The sequence below is a fragment of the Somniosus microcephalus genome, chromosome 1 (genome assembly GCF_052327205.1).
Source record: "Somniosus microcephalus isolate GS21.2 chromosome 1, FLI_Smic_1.0, whole genome shotgun sequence".
NCBI classification, from domain to species: Eukaryota; Metazoa; Chordata; class Chondrichthyes; order Squaliformes; family Somniosidae; genus Somniosus; species Somniosus microcephalus.
The window spans coordinates 418441837-418447836 of NC_140987.1; the positions used below are offsets into that span (position 1 = coordinate 418441837).

The 6000-nt window shown below is 41.9% G+C and overlaps 1 long non-coding RNA gene across 1 annotated transcript in view; it reads left to right on the forward strand.

The window, feature by feature from the left end:
* LOC147125222 (uncharacterized) overlaps positions 1 to 4383 on the forward strand; it is an 81312-nt gene extending 76929 nt beyond the window's left edge. The window contains exons 3-4 of the long non-coding RNA XR_015079800.1: positions 384 to 466; positions 3574 to 4383. This is a non-coding gene — a long non-coding RNA (uncharacterized LOC147125222). The remainder of the gene's footprint in view (positions 1 to 383; positions 467 to 3573) is intronic.
* The last annotated feature ends 1617 nt before the right edge of the window (positions 4384 to 6000 follow it).

Here is a 6000-nt window from a genome sequence, read left to right on the forward strand (position 1 = left end):
AAGGTTCACACGTGAATAATGATTATTTAGGTGTGGTTATTTGGGGAGGACACCTGCACTAATGGAGCAGTAGTCTTTAGAAGAAGTGTGAAGGGGAATAACTATTAAAGTAATTTCTAAATTCTATTGAGCAAGAGAGGCAACACATTATTGGAGTCATCCAATTCCGTTAAATGTTACCCTTTAATTTTTAAATTGGCTCATAAATAAGAAATAATAGTCTTGCAAAGCACATGTATCATATTTTATATCCATAATCATTTTATGGGCTTGAACCTAGTAAATCAATTATTATCTCACTGTATTCTGGAAGACTGTAATAATCTATAGTTCATGTAAAGGCCAAAGTCACTTAATGAAAGTATTCTTTTATGTTTTCGCAGATATTTCTTCCGAATATACGAACAAGTACTCCATGTGCTGCTGGGACCAAGGAATCGCTATTTGTTGAATGTAAACAGTTCAGGTTAAATAACTAATTTCAACACGTCTGCTTTCTGGTTTTGACCTGTTGCTCTACTTATGTAGCCAGTTCAAACTGTAAAGAGTTGTCTCCCAATTGGCTCAATAAACTCCCTTTGCAACCAGTTTTTAACCAATCAGAGATAACTCTTAATGATTCGGGTCACAATCGTAAAAATGATGGTGGATTAGCTGATATTGAATAAACTGGATAACAAGATAAATTAAAATAAACGCTGAAATAGACAATACAGGTAAAAAATAATTGAAAATTAAAAAATAAATAGGGAAGCAAGAAAGGGGTAACAGACAGGTCAGAGAAAGAAGCAAAATTTTATAACAGTTTCATTTTAATTTGGGATTTCAAAATATATAAAGTAATATTAAAATAATGAAGCTGACATTATGATTGCAATATTAAATAATTCTTCAGGGCCACACACAGTGGCTGCGATTTCACCTACCTGTGCGGCTTCAAGGCGGGAGAGGTCAGCAGTGGGGGTCGACCCCGCTGCTGCGTGGATCCTGTCAATAAATATGATCTTGCCCTTATGGGCATTGATAGGCCCGCCCTGCTCGTTTTCCTGCCCTATTAAAAATTGCAGGTCTGGTGACTTCATTAGATGATGCGATTATTGCCAGTTTATTAAAAGGGGCCATGTCTCCAGTTAGTCTCAGTTGCAATTTCAACCATTCAGTGTTGTCAGTGTTTGCATCTCTGAACTATGTGCTTCCAGCACCAAAGAGCAGCACCTCGCTTCTGAGATGAGCCCCTCCATCATCTTGTGGAGGGAGTGAGAGCACATAGGGAGGTTCTCTTCCCTACGGACGGTAGGGAGAGGCCTCACCAGCAGATGAAGGCAGCGTGGCTGCAGATAGCGCAGGAGGTAACGGGGCTGTCAGTGGTGGTTCGCACTTGGGTGCAGTGCCGGAAGAGGTTCAATGATCTTCTAAGATCAGGAACAGTGAGTATAAAGCCACACTTACCTCGATGATGCTGTGCCTGTCATCACATCCCCACCACTCTATATTGGCACCCCTACTCCTGCACAACGTTACTCACCCCAACATCCCTTGGACCTTCATCCATCCCTCTATCTCGATCTACATTATCAAGTCCCCATCTTACTATACAGCCCTTGGACTCAGCCTCATTGTTATGCAATGACAGCAACAACACAAAAGGAGGCAACTTGGTATTGCCAACCCACTCCAACAAATTCTCCCTGCAAAGCTCCATCCCATTCCATTCCTAACACTCATTCCATCACTCTCACTGAACTATCTCTCCTTCCCCTCCTTGCAGGAAAAGATAGCCCACAATAAGAGGGAAAGGGAGAGAACAGGAGGAGGCCCTCAACAAACCATGTCATATCTGACAAGTGCAGAGGAGGCAGCACTGGAGATTGCTGGAGTGGTGGACCTTCCAGAAGTGGGGGACGGAGAGAGGGGCTCATTAGAAGAAGCTGATGACAGAATGAATTTCCATACAATTGCATGCCTTTCATCAGTCCCTCATATGGGGTGTGATGTTAAGACAAAATGAATGTTCAGCATGAAGATAATAGTATGTGTCTGCAGTAGACATCCTATATATCTAACTGATGTCTTCACTCTCCCACAGGTCCATCAAGAGCCCCCCCGTCCACTCCCACCCACTGCCCAGGAGGAACAGCAAGAAGGCTCCTCAGAGGAGCCTCCTGCCTCTGAGGGCACAGCGTCACATAGAAACATAGAAACAAGGGTACCACGATGTAGAAGCACCTGGAAAAGCAAGGTCCCACACAAATAATCACAAGGATAGTCACTCGGGTGTCTTTTTCATTATCAATGTAATGTTTATATTCTATGAAGTCTTTTTTAATAAATCATGTAATTGTGACACTTTGAGGTCATTGCCAAATGTGTGTGATCAAATGGAAGTGTCAGAGTGAAAGGTCATGGCTCATTTCACATCCAGCAATAGGGGCGAGAGTCAAAACAAGGGAGTAATCATTGTTTGACTGCTCTATGGTGTTGGTGTCGGGTGATGCCAACCGGCGCACGCCTGTTGTAAGTTTCATGGAACAGTTTGGCCCCAGCATAAGGTCATGAAATGGTTAAACTTCAAGGCACAGAAAAGGTGCCAGTCATTAAAGTTTGCAGTTCTTGGAGAATACGTTGATACTGGACAATGAAAGCTTTGGCTCTAAAAGGACATTGACATTGAACTGTGAGGCCTTGAATCATGATTGGTTTTGATAGGAAAAGTTAACATCTGGACAATGCTCTGAGTTTTAACTGAAACAATGAGTATCTCGATAGGTGATTTAACGGTGAATAGGTGATTTAACTTTGGACAATGAGACAATGGGCCAGAAATTCGTGTCCAAATGCGTGAGTACGGTCTGGGTACTCACGCATCTGGCCGTTGGAAATGCCGGCGTTCAGCATGCACAGCGCATGCGGGGAACGCCGGCATTTCCAGTCCTCGGAACGAAGGGGTTCATAGGCACAGCACATGCGACTGCACAGGCAGCGCTTGCGCAGTGAACTTCGTCGATTTCATTCATGGATTCAGTGAGGGTAAGTCCTTACAAGTTACACTTGAAAAAAGCAAGTGTTAAGTTGTTCATTGGCTGCGGAGGAAGATACATTTTATCGTGGAGCTTCTGAAAGTCTTCTATTTCTGTTTGAGAAAGGGAGGAAACTTATTTTAAGAAAGGCTGAGGTAAGTTAAAACATTTTTTTTTGTTTAAAACGGTTTTTCAGTACTGTAGTTAGAACGAGCAATTGTTGTGGCTGTGGGCAAGGCCTCATTGAATTTTTTTTTCTAAAATTTGAAATTTATTTTAAAAATTATGAAATGCTTACAGAATGAAATAGTCATCAGTAATATTTAGTAAGTATGTATGTATGATTGTATGTATGTCTGTATATATTCCATTTAGGATGTGCATTTATGTATGTATTCCTTTCAGTGAATAAGATGTAGGCCTGTGATATTCATCAGGCGGGAAGGATGTGTTTGCAAGCTGTAAAAGCATGCTTCCTGGCATAGGCAGAGTTGATGTTATAGGCACTCAGTTTATTAAAAGAAGTGTAACAACTATTTCCATTTACTCCGTACAGGTACGTCTGTGTGAGGAGTAGTCCTGTGAGCGAGGAAAATGCCCTGTTGTAGAAATTTAGCCCTGATGCCATTTGTGTATTTGCTGCAAAGAAATAGGAATGCCAGGGAACAACGTAGAAGATTGAGGAACCAGGAACGTCTCCTGATCAGAAGGCGATGGCAATGTGCATGCTGCCAGGCCTCATGGAGAGGATCCAAGTGCCGCCGAATCTAAGGCTGCTCGCGAACTGCTGGTAGCCAACACCTTCACGCGGTAGTTATGCCCTGTACCTACCCCTCCCCCCGCAAGGCAAAGACAGAAGCAGACACATATTGAAGTGCAACATTGACCTTTTATTGCATAATCAAACACTTTTCAGATTCAGTTTCAATGTATAAAGTGAGTAACTTGTAAATTTTAAGTAACAGTTATGAACGTAAAAAAAAATTATGGACAGGAACAGTGAGGAAGTGTTATTGGAAAGAATTTGTCTTTACTTGTCTTTCTTCGTTCAAGGATGTTAATGACCTACTTTATGCAATTTAAAAATGTTAATGTTAACAGTTTTTAAATCACTTTGTAAACAGGTTTAACTATTTGTGTTTGATTCTTAGTGATATAACAACAATAAAGATGCTAACTACCTCTTTCAACGTTTTCAAACATGTGCAAAATGGTGACTGTTAGAAAAGAAAGTGTAAACATTTTACAGTAATTTTTACTTTCTTACTGCAATACAGACATTCAAAGTGCAAACTAGCTATTTTACAATTTTGTAACATTTGTTGTAAAAGTTTTTGAAGTTAAATAAATGTTTAAATTCTTTCAACATTGATTACTGGGTGTACTGATGAAACGATAAGGTTACCTATCCTTTCCTTCATAAATAAACACTTGAATTTAAATATGTAAGAAAACATTTAACATTTAAATAAAGTGAAAAATATAACAATTTAACGATTTGCCAACTGGCCTGTGTGACTGAGGGTTGAAGGTGGCAGAGTGAGCTGAAAGTGACACTCTAACGTTTCCTGCGCCTTTTCAGTACCCGTGACTGGAGCCCTCCAGATCTATTTGCAATGGCCCTGTCAGATTGATCCTGCTCTTCAGCAGCAGCTTGAGGAAAGGGTTGTTGCTGAGGCATTTCTACGCTGCCCTGCATCATGACTAGCGCAGCTGCTGGCTCCTGGGACCAAAGTGGCTCTGCACTGTGACCTGGGGAGGGCATTTGTGCTGGAATCAGCGTTATGCCAGTAGTGATAGATACAAGCGAATTAAGCATTGCAATCATAGTTTCATTAAGTATCACCAACTGTGAAGATATCTGATTAAGAGAATTATCATTAAGCATCACCAAATGTGAAGATATCTGATTAACAGAATTATCCAACTGCGATGATATCTGATTAAGATAATTATCATTAAGCACCCCAAACTGCGATGATATCTGATTTAGTGTAATGCCAATATTCTCCATTCCCTCCCTGAAATGGTCTCTAGCGTCTACTTCCTTCTCAGTGAGAGAGCTCAGCAATTGCCTGAAACCTGCAATATCTTGCTGGTTATCTTGTAGGTGCTGCTGTACCTCTGCTACTCCCACCTGCACTGAAGTGTCCATTTGGTGTCTGCCTGTGGAGCTACAGTCATCATTGACTAGCACAGAGCCACAAGGGCCAGGAGATGGTGAGATAGTGGCCAGCGACACAGGGTCTATACACTTCTGCTGCACTTGCTGACATAGGACAGGTTGCTCCTGTTCCTCAACCACCTCAGCCACCTCAGTAACTGCTGCCATTGCATCAGAAAAACCTTCCCCAATGCCCTCTGTGGCCGCTGACTCCACGCACTGCTCATCCCGTGTGTGAGAGGTACTCGGTCCAGCTGTGGGAAGGAAGCAGAAAACATTTGCTAAGGTAAAGCACGATGTGCCACATCACAGATATTCAGCACACACCTAACCTTATTTAACATATGACTGCCCAGGCCAACTCACATTGAGGGTCAGAAATGTCTGTTTCAGATGCATCCGCGGGGCGATTGCTAGCAAATTCGTACATCTGCTGGACCCGTTCCTCATGTTCGGTCAAAACCCTCAGCATGGCAACACCACCGCCTGTGACTGTGCGTTCCCTGGAGTTGTGAGCACTTTTACTCTGAAATTGCAGCATAAATAAGAGAATCACACAGCTGCATTTCTGACATGGACAGCGAAGGCTTTGAAGACTGGGCTGGGTGTTTCTTTACATCTTTGATTGAAGTTTTACAGCTCCAAGCAATGGAATCAAGATAAGAGAACATTAGGTATCCTTGCGATGGCCCCAAAGCCATAAAGTTTTATTGCTACCTCAGGTGACTTTACCAAGAAGTAAATTGACTGCAGTAAAAGAAAGCCTTTATAGATCTGGCTAACTTAAATTCTAAGCAATGTTACAGTACACTTTAGTTA